This window comes from Dendrobates tinctorius, unplaced genomic scaffold (genome assembly GCF_039654945.1).
Source record: "Dendrobates tinctorius isolate UK_male_01 unplaced genomic scaffold, ASM3965494v1 ptg000350l, whole genome shotgun sequence".
In the NCBI taxonomy this organism is placed as follows: Eukaryota; Metazoa; Chordata; class Amphibia; order Anura; family Dendrobatidae; genus Dendrobates; species Dendrobates tinctorius.
This window is the reverse complement of record NW_027362016.1, coordinates 3,754,316-3,771,691: the sequence shown is the minus strand read 5'-3', so window position 1 is coordinate 3,771,691 and position 17,376 is coordinate 3,754,316. Positions and strand designations below refer to the sequence as shown.

The 17,376-nt window shown below is 35.9% G+C and overlaps 3 non-coding genes across 3 annotated transcripts; all 3 read right to left on the bottom strand.

Moving 5' to 3' along the window:
- Nucleotides 1-1,526: 1,526 nt before the first annotated feature.
- On the bottom strand, nucleotides 1,527-1,609 carry TRNAL-CAG (transfer RNA leucine (anticodon CAG)). The gene has a single exon. It is a non-coding gene; the product is annotated as a tRNA-Leu (tRNA).
- A 1,903-nt stretch (nucleotides 1,610-3,512) lies between these two features.
- On the bottom strand, nucleotides 3,513-3,595 carry TRNAL-CAG (transfer RNA leucine (anticodon CAG)). The gene has a single exon. It is a non-coding gene; the product is annotated as a tRNA-Leu (tRNA).
- Nucleotides 3,596-9,532: 5,937 nt separating this feature from the next.
- On the bottom strand, nucleotides 9,533-9,615 carry TRNAL-CAG (transfer RNA leucine (anticodon CAG)). The gene has a single exon. It is a non-coding gene; the product is annotated as a tRNA-Leu (tRNA).
- Between the last annotated feature and the right edge of the window lie 7,761 nt (nucleotides 9,616-17,376).

Genomic DNA, 17,376 nt, shown 5'->3' with positions numbered 1-17,376 from the left:
TGCACAATGAGTTAATCAACACCTGCAATTACTATTGTCAGCCTATAGGTGTTTTCACTCTGAACCATCCAGCATTGCAAGTATGCCAGTTTAGTGCCCAGCTTTTGCTTGCAGAGGCAAGCAACCCATACATTTTTAAGTGGGCTCTACTCACTGGAGCAATGTCAAATATGTAGATGCTTTGTCTCACCATTAAAGTAGAAACCTCCTATATTTCAAATTAAAGATGACGGACCTGTGTGGAGCTTGTGTTTTTTGCCTTTTTGACGTTGTCCACAGCATATTTTTTAAGGACATTTGTCTCAGTAATGCCTCAGTGTTTCAAAGTCAAACAAGCTGACTATAATCATTCAGCTAGTGTCTGATAAGTGCTGTCTGTTTCAGCTATCAGGTTACCTTTTAATCCTCTTACAGCTAAGTCAATCTGAAATAAAACAAAATAGAGGAAAAATTACTAAAAAACATTCATGTGTTCAAAAGGAAAAAGTTACCGTTTCTCAAATTTTTAACATTTTGTTTTCTGTAGATAGTTAAGATTTTTAGGCCTTTTGATCATGATCAGTCCATGTGCTTTGTTTAATATCTCCTTAAAATGTAAACGGTGAAGAAAAAGCATTTTGCCGAAACCCGGGATTGGACCAGGGACCTTTAGATCTTCAGTCTAACGCTCTCCCAACTGAGCTATTTCAGCCATATCTATACATTTTCCGGGGGGTTTGACACTCTGCAAATGTCAAGTGTCACACCTGGAGGGATATATTATAATTTTTCATTTGACTGATTTTTGAAGCATGATTTCTATTTGAAACGCCTTCCATTTTGCTGTACATATTTAATAACATTCATTAACTATTTGTGAATGAGTAGAAAAAGACAGCAATTTTGCCATTGAATTTTTACATTTTCAGTTTGTCTCCATGCACCAGTATAATTCTGACCCTGTGCTTCTAGAATAGGTCATGGTCACACATAAAACACAATTTGTATGCATAATGTTACATCAAGTTTTATTTTTTATGAGATGCAAACAATTGGAGCAAAAAAGAGACAAAAATTTAGAGAAAATATTTTATTGATTGTTAAAAGTGAGACCATTTGTCCCAAAATGTGCTGAAACATGTCAGAATGACATGGGCATTTCACATTTTTTAAACTATGATTACCAACTTGTTAAGTTTTTGTTTATTAAGTATCGTTATGGTCTATTGATGTATGAGGTGAAAACTATGAAAGTAGACTTACCAGCAAATCCGTTTCTAGATATATTTCATGACAGCACTGTAGAAGGTTGATTCCCTACCCTAATAGGGACAGAGAACACAAAGAGGTGAAATAGTCCCTCCTCATTGACTGTCCAAAGGATTTTTCTAGTGCCAAAAGAACAACAGACATATGCACAAAAAATCTGTTTGATGTTCCTAGAGTTCTTTTTTGAGAGGACAAATTCAGATTCACTCCAAAGACTCTCAGGAAATTTTTCAAAACCACATTACATGAAGATAAAGTTACTTGAAATTAAATGTTGATGTCAGAAGTGGGATTTGAACCCACGCCTCCAGGGGAGACTGCGACCTGAACGCAGCGCCTTAGACCGCTCTGCCATCCTGACTTCGATATGCAATTGGAACTTAACTCCTTCCATGCTAGTCAGCAGAAATGTTACCATTCCTTGTGATTACAAACTTGTCACACCACCCCAAAAAAGTCAATAAATAACATTTTTTACATTCGTACTTTTCGTCTGCATTAATTTTTAAACCTCCATTTATTTTGTTTGGATATTAGAAATGTTAGATTTCTCACAAATACGGTGATGCACCACATTTCTTCAGAAACTACTGTTTGGCCACACAGCAGGGCTTTGAAAGGAAGAGCCCTATTTGGGTTTTGCAATGCAGATTTTGCAGGAATACCTTGCAGATGAAATTTGCAGAGTACCAAAACAGCAGAAAACCTCCCAAAGTGACCACATTTTAGAAATTATTTTGCACAATGAGTTAATCAACACCTGCAATTACTATTGTCAGCCTATAGGTGTTTTCACTCTGAACCATCCAGCATTGCAAGTATGCCAGTTTAGTGCCCAGCTTTTGCTTGCAGAGGCAAGCAACCCATACATTTTTAAGTGGGCTCTACTCACTGGAGCAATGTCAAATATGTAGATGCTTTGTCTCACCATTAAAGTAGAAACCTCCTATATTTCAAATTAAAGATGACGGACCTGTGTGGAGCTTGTGTTTTTTGCCTTTTTGACGTTGTCCACAGCATATTTTTTAAGGACATTTGTCTCAGTAATGCCTCAGTGTTTCAAAGTCAAACAAGCTGACTATAATCATTCAGCTAGTGTCTGATAAGTGCTGTCTGTTTCAGCTATCAGGTTACCTTTTAATCCTCTTACAGCTAAGTCAATCTGAAATAAAACAAAATAGAGGAAAAATTACTAAAAAACATTCATGTGTTCAAAAGGAAAAAGTTACCGTTTCTCAAATTTTTAACATTTTGTTTTCTGTAGATAGTTAAGATTTTTAGGCCTTTTGATCATGATCAGTCCATGTGCTTTGTTTAATATCTCCTTAAAATGTAAACGGTGAAGAAAAAGCATTTTGCCGAAACCCGGGATTGGACCAGGGACCTTTAGATCTTCAGTCTAACGCTCTCCCAACTGAGCTATTTCAGCCATATCTATACATTTTCTGGGGGGTTTGACACTCTGCAAATGTCAAGTGTCACACCTGGAGGGATATATTATAATTTTTCATTTGACTGATTTTTGAAGCATGATTTCTATTTGAAACGCCTTCCATTTTGCTGTACATATTTAATAACATTCATTAACTATTTGTGAATGAGTAGAAAAAGACAGCAATTTTGCCATTGAATTTTTACATTTTCAGTTTGTCTCCATGCACCAGTATAATTCTGACCCTGTGCTTCTAGAATAGGTCATGGTCACACATAAAACACAATTTGTATGCATAATGTTACATCAAGTTTTATTTTTTATGAGATGCAAACAATTGGAGCAAAAAAGAGACAAAAATTTAGAGAAAATATTTTATTGATTGTTAAAAGTGAGACCATTTGTCCCAAAATGTGCTGAAACATGTCAGAATGACATGGGCATTTCACATTTTTTAAACTATGATTACCAACTTGTTAAGTTTTTGTTTATTAAGTATCGTTATGGTCTATTGATGTATGAGGTGAAAACTATGAAAGTAGACTTACCAGCAAATCCGTTTCTAGATATATTTCATGACAGCACTGTAGAAGGTTGATTCCCTACCCTAATAGGGACAGAGAACACAAAGAGGTGAAATAGTCCCTCCTCATTGACTGTCCAAAGGATTTTTCTAGTGCCAAAAGAACAACAGACATATGCACAAAAAATCTGTTTGATGTTCCTAGAGTTCTTTTTTGAGAGGACAAATTCAGATTCACTCCAAAGACTCTCAGGAAATTTTTCAAAACCAGATTACATGAAGATAAAGTTACTTGAAATTAAATGTTGATGTCAGCAGTGGGATTTGAACCCACGCCTCCAGGGGAGACTGCGACCTGAACGCAGCGCCTTAGACCGCTCGGCCATCCTGACTTTGATATGCAATTGGAACTTAACTCCTTCCATGCTAGTCAGCAGAAATGTTACCATTCCTTGTGATTACAAACTTGTCACACCACCCCAAAAAAGTCAATAAATAACATTTTTTATATGCGTACTTTTCGTCTGCATTAATTTTTAAACCTCCATTTATTTTGTTTGGATATTAGAAATGTTAGATTTCTCACAAATACGGTGATGCACCACATTTCTTCAGAAACTACTGTTTGGCCACACAGCAGGGCTTTGAAAGGAAGAGCCCTATTTGGGTTTTGCAATGCAGATTTTGCAGGAATACCTTGCAGATGAAATTTGCAGAGTACCAAAACAGCAGAAAACCTCCCAAAGTGACCACATTTTAGAAATTATTTTGCACAATGAGTTAATCAACACCTGCAATTACTATTGTCAGCCTATAGGTGTTTTCACTCTGAAACATCCAGCATTGCAAGTATGCCAGCTTAGTGCCCAGCTTTTGCTTGCAGAGGCAAGCAACCCATACATTTTTAAGTGGGCTCTACTCACTGGAGCAATGTCAAATATGTAGATGCTTTGTCTCACCATTAAAGTAGAAACCTCCTATATTTCAAATTAAAGATGACGGACCTGTGTGGAGCTTGTGTTTTTTGCCTTTTTGACGTTGTCCACAGCATATTTTTTAAGGACATTTGTCTCAGTAATGCCTCAGTGTTTCAAAGTCAAACAAGCTGACTATAATCATTCAGCTAGTGTCTGATAAGTGCTGTCTGTTTCAGCTATCAGGTTACCTTTTAATCCTCTTACAGCTAAGTCAATCTGAAATAAAACAAAATAGAGGAAAAATTACTAAAAAACATTCATGTGTTCAAAAGGAAAAAGTTACCGTTTCTCAAATTTTTAACATTTTGTTTTCTGTAGATAGTTAAGATTTTTAGGCCTTTTGATCATGATCAGTCCATGTGCTTTGTTTAATATCTCCTTAAAATGTAAACGGTGAAGAAAAAGCATTTTGCCGAAACCCGGGATTGGACCAAGGACCTTTAGATCTTCAGTCTAACACTCTCCCAACTGAGCTATTTCTGCCATATCTATACATTTTCTGGGGGGTTTGACACTCTGCAAATGTCAAGTGTCACACAAGGAGGGATATATTATAATTTTTCATTTGACTGTTTTTTGAAGCATGATTTCTATTTGAAACGCCTTCCATTTTGCTGTACATATTTAATAACATTCATTAACTATTTGTGAATGAGTAGAAAAAGACAGCAATTTTGCCATTGAATTTTTACATTTTCAGTTTGTCTCCATGCACCAGTATAATTCTGACCCTGTGCTTCTAGAATAGGTCATGGTCGCACATAAAACACAATTTGCATGCATAATGTTACATCAAGTTTTATTTTTTATGAGATGCAAACAATTGGAGCAAAAAAGAGACAAAAATTTAGAGAAAATATTTTATTGATTGTTAAAAGTGAGACCATTTGTCCCAAAATGTGCTGAAACATGTCAGAATGACATGGGCATTTCACATTTTTTAAACTATGATTACCTACTTGTTAAGTTTTTGTTTATTAAGTATCGTTATGGTCTATTGATGTATGAGGTGAAAACTATGAAAGTAGACTTAGCAGCAAATCCGTTTCTAGATATATTTCATGACAGCACTGTAGAAGGTTGATTCCCTACCCTAATAGGGACAGAGAACACAAAGAGGTGAAATAGTCCCTCCTCATTGACTGTCCAAAGGATTTTTCTAGTGCCAAAAGAACAACAGACATATGCACAAAAAATCTGTTTGATGTTCCTAGAGTTCTTTTTTGAGAGGACAAATTCAGATTCACTCCAAAGACTCTCAGGAAATTTTTCAAAACCACATTACATGAAGATAAAGTTACTTGAAATTAAATGTTGATGTCAGAAGTGGGATTTGAACCCACGCCTCCAGGGGAGACTGCGACCTGAACGCTGCGCCTTAGACCGCTCGGCCATCCTGACTTCGATATGCAATTGGAACTTAACTCCTTCCATGCTAGTCAGCAGAAATGTTACCATTCCTTGTGATTAAAAACTTGTCACACCACCCCAAAAAAGTCAATAAATAACATTTTTTATATGCGTACTTTTCGTCTGCATTAATTTTTAAACCTCCATTTATTTTGTTTGGATATTAGAAATGTTAGATTTCTCACAAATACGGTGATGCACCACATTTCTTCAGAAACTACTGTTTGGCCACACAGCAGGGCTTTGAAAGGAAGAGCCCTATTTGGGTTTTGCAATGCAGATTTTGCAGGAATACCTTGCAGATGAAATTTGCAGAGTACCAAAACAGCAGAAAACCTCCCAAAGTGACCACATTTTAGAAATTATTTTGCACAATGAGTTAATCAACACCTGCAATTACTATTGTCAGCCTATAGGTGTTTTCACTCTGAACCATCCAGCATTGCAAGTATGCCAGTTTAGTGCCCAGCTTTTGCTTGCAGAGACAAGCAACCCATACATTTTTAAGTGGGCTCTACTCACTGGAGCAATGTCAAATATGTAGATGCTTTGTCTCACCATTAAAGTAGAAACCTCCTATATTTCAAATTAAAGATGACGGACCTGTGTGGAGCTTGTGTTTTTTGCCTTTTTGACGTTGTCCACAGCATATTTTTTAAGGACATTTGTCTCAGTAATGCCTCAGTGTTTCAAAGTCAAACAAGCTGACTATAATCATTCAGCTAGTGTCTGATAAGTGCTGTCTGTTTCAGCTATCAGGTTACCTTTTAATCCTCTTACAGCTAAGTCAATCTGAAATAAAACAAAATAGAGGAAAAATTACTAAAAAACATTCATGTGTTCAAAAGGAAAAAGTTACCGTTTCTCAAATTTTTAACATTTTGTTTTCTGTAGATAGTTAAGATTTTTAGGCCTTTTGATCATGATCAGTCCATGTGCTTTGTTTAATATCTCCTTAAAATGTAAACGGTGAAGAAAAAGCATTTTGCCGAAACCCAGGATTGGACCAGGGACCTTTAGATCTTCAGTCTAACGCTCTCCCAACTGAGCTATTTCAGCCATATCTATACATTTTCTGGGGGGTTTGACACTCTGCAAATGTCAAGTGTCACACCTGGAGGGATATATTATAATTTTTCATTTGACTGTTTTTTGAAGCATGATTTCTATTTGAAACGCCTTCCATTTTGCTGTACATATTTAATAACATTCATTAACTATTTGTGAATGAGTAGAAAAAGACAGCAATTTTGCCATTGAATTTTTACATTTTCAGTTTGTCTCCATGCACCAGTATAATTCTGACCCTGTGCTTCTAGAATAGGTCATGGTCACACATAAAACACAATTTGCATGCATAATGTTACATCAAGTTTTATTTTTTATGAGATGCAAACAATTGGAGCAAAAAAGAGACAAAAATTTAGAGAAAATATTTTATTGATTGTTAAAAGTGAGACCATTTGTCCCAAAATGTGCTGAAACATGTCAGAATGACATGGGCATTTCACATTTTTTAAACTATGATTACCTACTTGTTAAGTTTTTGTTAATTAAGTATCGTTATGGTCTATTGATGTATGAGGTGAAAACTATGAAAGTAGACTTACCAGCAAATCCGTTTCTAGATATATTTCATGACAGCACTGTAGAAGGTTGATTCCCTACCCTAATAGGGACAGAGAACACAAAGAGGTGAAATAGTCCCTCCTCATTGACTGTCCAAAGGATTTTTCTAGTGCCAAAAGAACAACAGACATATGCACAAAAAATCTGTTTGATGTTCCTTGAGTTCTTCTTTGAGAGGATAAATTCAGATTCACTCCAAAGACTCTCAGGAAATTTTTCAAAACCACATTACTAAGTTTTGTTTGACCTCATCTAATCAATAAATGAAGATAAAGTTTCTTGAAATTAAATGTTGATGTCAGAAGTGGGATTTGAACCCACGCCTCCAGGGGAGACTGCGACCTGAACGCTGCGCCTTAGACCGCTCGGCCATCCTGACTTCGATATGCAATTGGAACTTAACTCCTTCCATGCTAGTCAGCAGAAATGTTACCATTCCTTGTGATTAAAAACTTGTCACACCACCCCAAAAAAGTCAATAAATAACATTTTTTATATGCGTACTTTTCGTCTGCATTAATTTTTAAACCTCCATTTATTTTGTTTGGATATTAGAAATGTTAGATTTCTCACAAATACGGTGATGCACCACATTTCTTCAGAAACTACTGTTTGGCCACACAGCAGGGCTTTGAAAGGAAGAGCCCTATTTGGGTTTTGCAATGCAGATTTTGCAGGAATACCTTGCAGATGAAATTTGCAGAGTACCAAAACAGCAGAAAACCTCCCAAAGTGACCACATTTTAGAAATTATTTTGCACAATGAGTTAATCAACACCTGCAATTACTATTGTCAGCCTATAGGTGTTTTCACTCTGAACCATCCAGCATTGCAAGTATGCCAGTTTAGTGCCCAGCTTTTGCTTGCAGAGACAAGCAACCCATACATTTTTAAGTGGGCTCTACTCACTGGAGCAATGTCAAATATGTAGATGCTTTGTCTCACCATTAAAGTAGAAACCTCCTATATTTCAAATTAAAGATGACGGACCTGTGTGGAGCTTGTGTTTTTTGCCTTTTTGACGTTGTCCACAGCATATTTTTTAAGGACATTTGTCTCAGTAATGCCTCAGTGTTTCAAAGTCAAACAAGCTGACTATAATCATTCAGCTAGTGTCTGATAAGTGCTGTCTGTTTCAGCTATCAGGTTACCTTTTAATCCTCTTACAGCTAAGTCAATCTGAAATAAAACAAAATAGAGGAAAAATTACTAAAAAACATTCATGTGTTCAAAAGGAAAAAGTTACCGTTTCTCAAATTTTTAACATTTTGTTTTCTGTAGATAGTTAAGATTTTTAGGCCTTTTGATCATGATCAGTCCATGTGCTTTGTTTAATATCTCCTTAAAATGTAAACGGTGAAGAAAAAGCATTTTGCCGAAACCCGGGATTGGACCAGGGACCTTTAGATCTTCAGTCTAACGCTCTCCCAACTGAGCTATTTCAGCCATATCTATACATTTTCTGGGGGGTTTGACACTCTGCAAATGTCAAGTGTCACACCTGGAGGGATATATTATAATTTTTCATTTGACTGTTTTTTGAAGCATGATTTCTATTTGAAACGCCTTCCATTTTGCTGTACATATTTAATAACATTCATTAACTATTTGTGAATGAGTAGAAAAAGACAGCAATTTTGCCATTGAATTTTTACATTTTCAGTTTGTCTCCATGCACCAGTATAATTCTGACCCTGTGCTTCTAGAATAGGTCATGGTCACACATAAAACACAATTTGCATGCATAATGTTACATCAAGTTTTATTTTTTATGAGATGCAAACAATTGGAGCAAAAAAGAGACAAAAATTTAGAGAAAATATTTTATTGATTGTTAAAAGTGAGACCATTTGTCCCAAAATGTGCTGAAACATGTCAGAATGACATGGGCATTTCACATTTTTTAAACTATGATTACCTACTTGTTAAGTTTTTGTTAATTAAGTATCGTTATGGTCTATTGATGTATGAGGTGAAAACTATGAAAGTAGACTTACCAGCAAATCCGTTTCTAGATATATTTCATGACAGCACTGTAGAAGGTTGATTCCCTACCCTAATAGGGACAGAGAACACAAAGAGGTGAAATAGTCCCTCCTCATTGACTGTCCAAAGGATTTTTCTAGTGCCAAAAGAACAACAGACATATGCACAAAAAATCTGTTTGATGTTCCTAGAGTTCTTCTTTGAGAGGATAAATTCAGATTCACTCCAAAGACTCTCAGGAAATTTTTCAAAACCACATTACTAAGTTTTGTTTGACCTCATCTAATCAATAAATGAAGATAAAGTTTCTTGAAATTAAATGTTGATGTCAGAAGTGGGATTTGAACCCACGCCTCCAAGGGAGACTGCGACCTGAACGCTGCGCCTTAGACCACTCGGCCATCCTGACTTCGAAATGCAATTGGAACTTAACTCCTTCCATGCTAGTCAGCAGAAATGTTACCATTCCTTGTGATTACAAACTTGTCACACCACCCCAAAAAAGTCAATAAATAACATTTTTTATATGCGTACTTTTCGTCTGCATTAATTTTTAAACCTCCATTTATTTTGTTTGGATATTAGAAATGTTAGATTTCTCACAAATACGGTGATGCACCACATTTCTTCAGAAACTACTGTTTGGCCACACAGCAGGACTTTGAAAGGAAGAGCCCTATTTGGGTTTTGCAATGCAGATTTTGCAGGAATACCTTGCAGATGAAATTTGCAGAGTACCAAAACAGCAGAAAACCTCCCAAAGTGACCACATTTTAGAAATTATTTTGCACAATGAGTTAATCAACACCTGCAATTACTATTGTCAGCCTATAGGTGTTTTCACTCTGAACCATCCAGCATTGCAAGTATGCCAGTTTAGTGCCCAGCTTTTGCTTGCAGAGGCAAGCAACCCATACATTTTTAAGTGGGCTCTACTCACTGGAGCAATGTCAAATATGTAGATGCTTTGTCTCACCATTAAAGTAGAAACCTCCTATATTTCAAATTAAAGATGACGGACCTGTGTGGAGCTTGTGTTTTTTGCCTTTTTGACTTTGTCCACAGCATATTTTTTAAGGACATTTGTCTCAGTAATGCCTCAGTGTTTCAAAGTCAAACAAGCTGACTATAATCATTCAGCTAGTGTCTGATAAGTGCTGTCTGTTTCAGCTATCAGGTTACCTTTTAATCCTCTTACAGCTAAGTCAATCTGAAATAAAACAAAATAGAGGAAAAATTACTAAAAAACATTCATGTGTTCAAAAGGAAAAAGTTACCGTTTCTCAAATTTTTAACATTTTGTTTTCTGTAGATAGTTAAGATTTTTAGGCCTTTTGATCATGATCAGTCCATGTGCTTTGTTTAATATCTCCTTAAAATGTAAATGGTGAAGAAAAAGCATTTTGCCGAAACCCGGGACCTTTAGATCTTCAGTCTAACGCTCTCCCAACTGAGCTATTTCGTCCATAACTATACATTTTCTGGGGGGTTTGACACTCTGCAAATGTCAAGTGTCACACCTGGAGGGATATATTATAATTTTTCATTTGACTGTTTTTTGAAGCATGATTTCTATTTGAAATGCCTTCCATTTTGCTGTACATATTTAATAACATTCATTAACTATTTGTGAATGAGTAGAAAAAGACAGCAATTTTGCCATTGAATTTTTACATTTTCAGTTTGTCTCCATGCACCAGTATAATTCTGACCCTGTGCTTCTAGAATAGGTCATGGTCGCACATAAAACACAATTTGCATGCATAATGTTACATCAAGTTTTATTTTTTATGAGATGCAAACAATTGGAGCAAAAAAGAGACAAAAATTTAGAGAAAATATTTTATTGATTGTTAAAAGTGAGACCATTTGTCCCAAAATGTGCTGAAACATGTCAGAATGACATGGGCATTTCACATTTTTTAAACTATGATTACCTACTTGTTAAGTTTTTGTTTATTAAGTATCGTTATGGTCTATTGATGTATGAGGTGAAAACTATGAAAGTAGACTTACCAGCAAATCCGTTTCTAGATATATTTCATGACAGCACTGTAGAAGGTTGATTCCCTACCCTAATAGGGACAGAGAACACAAAGAGGTGAAATAGTCCCTCCTCATTGACTGTCCAAAGGATTTTTCTAGTGCCAAAAGAACAACAGACATATGCACAAAAAATCTGTTTGATGTTCCTAGAGTTCTTTTTTGAGAGGACAAATTCAGATTCACTCCAAAGACTCTCAGGAAATTTTGCAAAACCACATTACTAAGTTTTGTTTGACCTCATCTAATCAATAAATGAAGATAAAGTTTCTTGAAATTAAATGTTGATGTCAGAAGTGGGATCTGAACCCACGCCTCCAGGGGAGACTGCGACCTGAACGCTGTGCCTTTGACCGCTCGGCCTTTGACCGCTCGGCCATCCTGACTTCGATATGCAATTGGAACTTAACTCCTTCCATGCTAGTCAGCAGAAATGTTACCATTCCTTGTGATTACAAACTTGTCACACCACCCCAAAAAAGTCAATAAATAACATTTTTTATATGCGTACTTTTCGTCTGCATTAATTTTTAAACCTCCATTTATTTTGTTTGGATATTAGAAATGTTAGATTTCTCACAAATGCGGTGATGCACCACATTTCTTCAGAAACTACTGTTTGGCCACACAGCAGGGCTTTGAAAGGAAGAGCCCTATTTGGGTTTTGCAATGCAGATTTTGCAGGAATACCTTGCAGATGAAATTTGCAGAGTACCAAAACAGCAGAAAACCTCCCAAAGTGACCACATTTTAGAAATTATTTTGCACAATGAGTTAATCAACACCTGCAATTACTATTGTCAGCCTATAGGTGTTTTCACTCTGAACCATCCAGCATTGCAAGTATGCCAGTTTAGTGCCCAGCTTTTGCTTGCAGAGACAAGCAACCCATACATTTTTAAGTGGGCTCTACTCACTGGAGCAATGTCAAATATGTAGATGCTTTGTCTCACCATTAAAGTAGAAACCTCCTATATTTCAAATTAAAGATGACGGACCTGTGTGGAGCTTGTGTTTTTTTGCCTTTTTGACTTTGTCCACAGCATATTTTTTAAGGACATTTGTCTCAGTAATGCCTCAGTGTTTCAAAGTCAAACAAGCTGACTATAATCATTCAGCTAGTGTCTGATAAGTGCTGTCTGTTTCAGCTATCAGGTTACCTTTTAATCCTCTTACAGCTAAGTCAATCTGAAATAAAACAAAATAGAGGAAAAATTACTAAAAAACATTCATGTGTTCAAAAGGAAAAAGTTACCGTTTCTCAAATTTTTAACATTTTGTTTTCTGTAGATAGTTAAGATTTTTAGGCCTTTTGATCATGATCAGTCCATGTGCTTTGTTTAATATCTCCTTAAAATGTAAACGGTGAAGAAAAAGCATTTTGCCGAAACCCGGGATTGGACCAGGGACCTTTAGATCTTCAGTCTAACGCTCTCTCAACTGAGCTATTTCAGCCATATCTATACATTTTCTGGGGGGTTTGACACTCTGCAAATGTCAAGTGTCACACCTGGAGGGATATATTATAATTTTTCATTTGACTGTTTTTTGAAGCATGATTTCTATTTGAAACGCCTTCCATTTTGCTGTACATATTTAATAACATTCATTAACTATTTGTGAATGAGTAGAAAAAGACAGCAATTTTGCCATTGAATTTTTACATTTTCAGTTTGTCTCCATGCACCAGTATAATTCTGACCCTGTGCTTCTAGAATAGGTCATGGTCACACATAAAACACAATTTGCATGCATAATGTTACATCAAGTTTTATTTTTTATGAGATGCAAACAATTGGAGCAAAAAAGAGACAAAAATTTAGAGAAAATATTTTATTGATTGTTAAAAGTGAGACCATTTGTCCCAAAATGTGCTGAAACATGTCAGAATGACATGGGCATTTCACATTTTTTAAACTATGATTACCTACTTGTTAAGTTTTTGTTAATTAAGTATCGTTATGGTCTATTGATGTATGAGGTGAAAACTATGAAAGTAGACTTACCAGCAAATCCGTTTCTAGATATATTTCATGACAGCACTGTAGAAGGTTGATTCCCTACCCTAATAGGGACAGAGAACACAAAGAGGTGAAATAGTCCCTCCTCATTGACTGTCCAAAGGATTTTTCTAGTGCCAAAAGAACAACAGACATATGCACAAAAAATCTGTTTGATGTTCCTAGAGTTCTTCTTTGAGAGGACAAATTCAGATTCACTCCAAAGACTCTCAGGAAATTTTTCAAAACCACATTACTAAGTTTTGTTTGACCTCATCTAATCAATAAATGAAGATAAAGTTTCTTGAAATTAAATGTTGATGTCAGCAGTTGGATTTGAACCCACGCCTCCAGGGGAGACTGCGACCTGAACGCTGCGCCTTAGACCACTCGGCCATCCTGACTTCGATATGCAATTGGAACTTAACTCCTTCCATGCTAGTCAGCAGAAATGTTACCATTCCTTGTGATTACAAACTTGTCACACCACCCCAAAAAAGTCAATAAATAACATTTTTTATATGCGTACTTTTCGTCTGCATTAATTTTTAAACCTCCATTTATTTTGTTTGGATATTAGAAATGTTAGATTTCTCACAAATACGGTGATGCACCACATTTCTTCAGAAACTACTGTTTGGCCACACAGCAGGACTTTGAAAGGAAGAGCCCTATTTGGGTTTTGCAATGCAGATTTTGCAGGAATACCTTGCAGATGAAATTTGCAGAGTACCAAAACAGCAGAAAACCTCCCAAAGTGACCACATTTTAGAAATTATTTTGCACAATGAGTTAATCAACACCTGCAATTACTATTGTCAGCCTATAGGTGTTTTCACTCTGAACCATCCAGCATTGCAAGTATGCCAGTTTAGTGCCCAGCTTTTGCTTGCAGAGGCAAGCAACCCATACATTTTTAAGTGGGCTCTACTCACTGGAGCAATGTCAAATATGTAGATGCTTTGTCTCACCATTAAAGTAGAAACCTCCTATATTTCAAATTAAAGATGACGGACCTGTGTGGAGCTTGTGTTTTTTGCCTTTTTGACTTTGTCCACAGCATATTTTTTAAGAACATTTGTCTCAGTAATGCCTCAGTGTTTCAAAGTCAAACAAGCTGACTATAATCATTCAGCTAGTGTCTGATAAGTGCTGTCTGTTTCAGCTATCAGGTTACCTTTTAATCCTCTTACAGCTAAGTCAATCTGAAATAAAACAAAATAGAGGAAAAATTACTAAAAAACATTCATGTGTTCAAAAGGAAAAAGTTACCGTTTCTCAAATTTTTAACATTTTGTTTTCTGTAGATAGTTAAGATTTTTAGGCCTTTTGATCATGATCAGTCCATGTGCTTTGTTTAATATCTCCTTAAAATGTAAATGGTGAAGAAAAAGCATTTTGCCGAAACCCGGGACCTTTAGATCTTCAGTCTAACGCTCTCCCAACTGAGCTATTTCGGCCATATCTATACATTTTCTGGGGGGTTTGACACTCTGCAAATGTCAAGTGTCACACCTGGAGGGATATATTATAATTTTTCATTTGACTGTTTTTTGAAGCATGATTTCTATTTGAAATGCCTTCCATTTTGCTGTACATATTTAATAACATTCATTAACTATTTGTGAATGAGTAGAAAAAGACAGCAATTTTGCCATTGAATTTTTACATTTTCAGTTTGTCTCCATGCACCAGTATAATTCTGACCCTGTGCTTCTAGAATAGGTCATGGTCGCACATAAAACACAATTTGCATGCATAATGTTACATCAAGTTTTATTTTTTATGAGATGCAAACAATTGGAGCAAAAAAGAGACAAAAATTTAGAGAAAATATTTTATTGATTGTTAAAAGTGAGACCATTTGTCCCAAAATGTGCTGAAACATGTCAGAATGACATGGGCATTTCACATTTTTTAAACTATGATTACCTACTTGTTAAGTTTTTGTTTATTAAGTATCGTTATGGTCTATTGATGTATGAGGTGAAAACTATGAAAGTAGACTTACCAGCAAATCCGTTTCTAGATATATTTCATGACAGCACTGTAGAAGGTTGATTCCCTACCCTAATAGGGACAGAGAACACAAAGAGGTGAAATAGTCCCTCCTCATTGACTGTCCAAAGGATTTTTCTAGTGCCAAAAGAACAACAGACATATGCACAAAAAATCTGTTTGATGTTCCTAGAGTTCTTTTTTGAGAGGACAAATTCAGATTCACTCCAAAGACTCTCAGGAAATTTTTCAAAACCACATTACTAAGTTTTGTTTGACCTCATCTAATCAATAAATGAAGATAAAGTTTCTTGAAATTAAATGTTGATGTCAGAAGTGGGATCTGAACCCACGCCTCCAGGGGAGACTGCGACCTGAACGCTGTGCCTTTGACCGCTCGGCCATCCTGACTTCGATATGCAATTGGAACTTAACTCCTTCCATGCTAGTCAGCAGAAATGTTACCATTCCTTGTGATTACAAACTTGTCACACCACCCCAAAAAAGTCAATAAATAACATTTTTTATATGCGTACTTTTCGTCTGCATTAATTTTTAAACCTCCATTTATTTTGTTTGGATATTAGAAATGTTAGATTTCTCACAAATGCGGTGATGCACCACATTTCTTCAGAAACTACTGTTTGGCCACACAGCAGGGCTTTGAAAGGAAGAGCCCTATTTGGGTTTTGCAATGCAGATTTTGCAGGAATACCTTGCAGATGAAATTTGCAGAGTACCAAAACAGCAGAAAACCTCCCAAAGTGACCACATTTTAGAAATTATTTTGCACAATGAGTTAATCAACACCTGCAATTACTATTGTCAGCCTATAGGTGTTTTCACTCTGAACCATCCAGCATTGCAAGTATGCCAGTTTAGTGCCCAGCTTTTGCTTGCAGAGACAAGCAACCCATACATTTTTAAGTGGGCTCTACTCACTGGAGCAATGTCAAATATGTAGATGCTTTGTCTCACCATTAAAGTAGAAACCTCCTATATTTCAAATTAAAGATGACGGACCTGTGTGGAGCTTGTGTTTTTTTGCCTTTTTGACTTTGTCCACAGCATATTTTTTAAGGACATTTGTCTCAGTAATGCCTCAGTGTTTCAAAGTCAAACAAGCTGACTATAATCATTCAGCTAGTGTCTGATAAGTGCTGTCTGTTTCAGCTATCAGGTTACCTTTTAATCCTCTTACAGCTAAGTCAATCTGAAATAAAACAAAATAGAGGAAAAATTACTAAAAAACATTCATGTGTTCAAAAGGAAAAAGTTACCGTTTCTCAAATTTTTAACATTTTGTTTTCTGTAGATAGTTAAGATTTTTAGGCCTTTTGATCATGATCAGTCCATGTGCTTTGTTTAATATCTCCTTAAAATGTAAACGGTGAAGAAAAAGCATTTTGCCGAAACCTGGGATTGGACCAGGGACCTTTATATCTTCAGTCTTACGCTCTCCCAACTGAGCTATTTCGGCCATATCTATACATTTTCTGGGGGGTTTGACACTCTGCAAATGTCAAGTGTCACACCTGGAGGGATATATTATAATTTTTCATTTGACTGTTTTTTGAAGCATGATTTCTATTTGAAACGCCTTCCATTTTGCTGTACATATTTAATAACATTCATTAACTATTTGTGAATGAGTAGAAAAAGACAGCAATTTTGCCATTGAATTTTTACATTTTCAGTTTGTCTCCATGCACCAGTATAATTCTGACCCTGTGCTTCTAGAATAGGTCATGGTCGCACATAAAACACAATTTGCATGCATAATGTTACATCAAGTTTTATTTTTTATGAGATGCAAACAATTGGAGCAAAAAAGAGACAAAAATTTAGAGAAAATATTTTATTGATTGTTAAAAGTGAGACCATTTGTCCCAAAATGTGCTGAAACATGTCAGAATGACATGGGCATTTCACATTTTTTAAACTATGATTACCTACTTGTTAAGTTTTTGTTTATTAAGTATCGTTATGGTCTATTGATGTATGAGGTGAAAACTATGAAAGTAGACTTACCAGCAAATCCGTTTCTAGATATATTTCATGACAGCACTGTAGAAGGTTGATTCCCTACCCTAATAGGGACAGAGAACACAAAGAGGTGAAATAGTCCC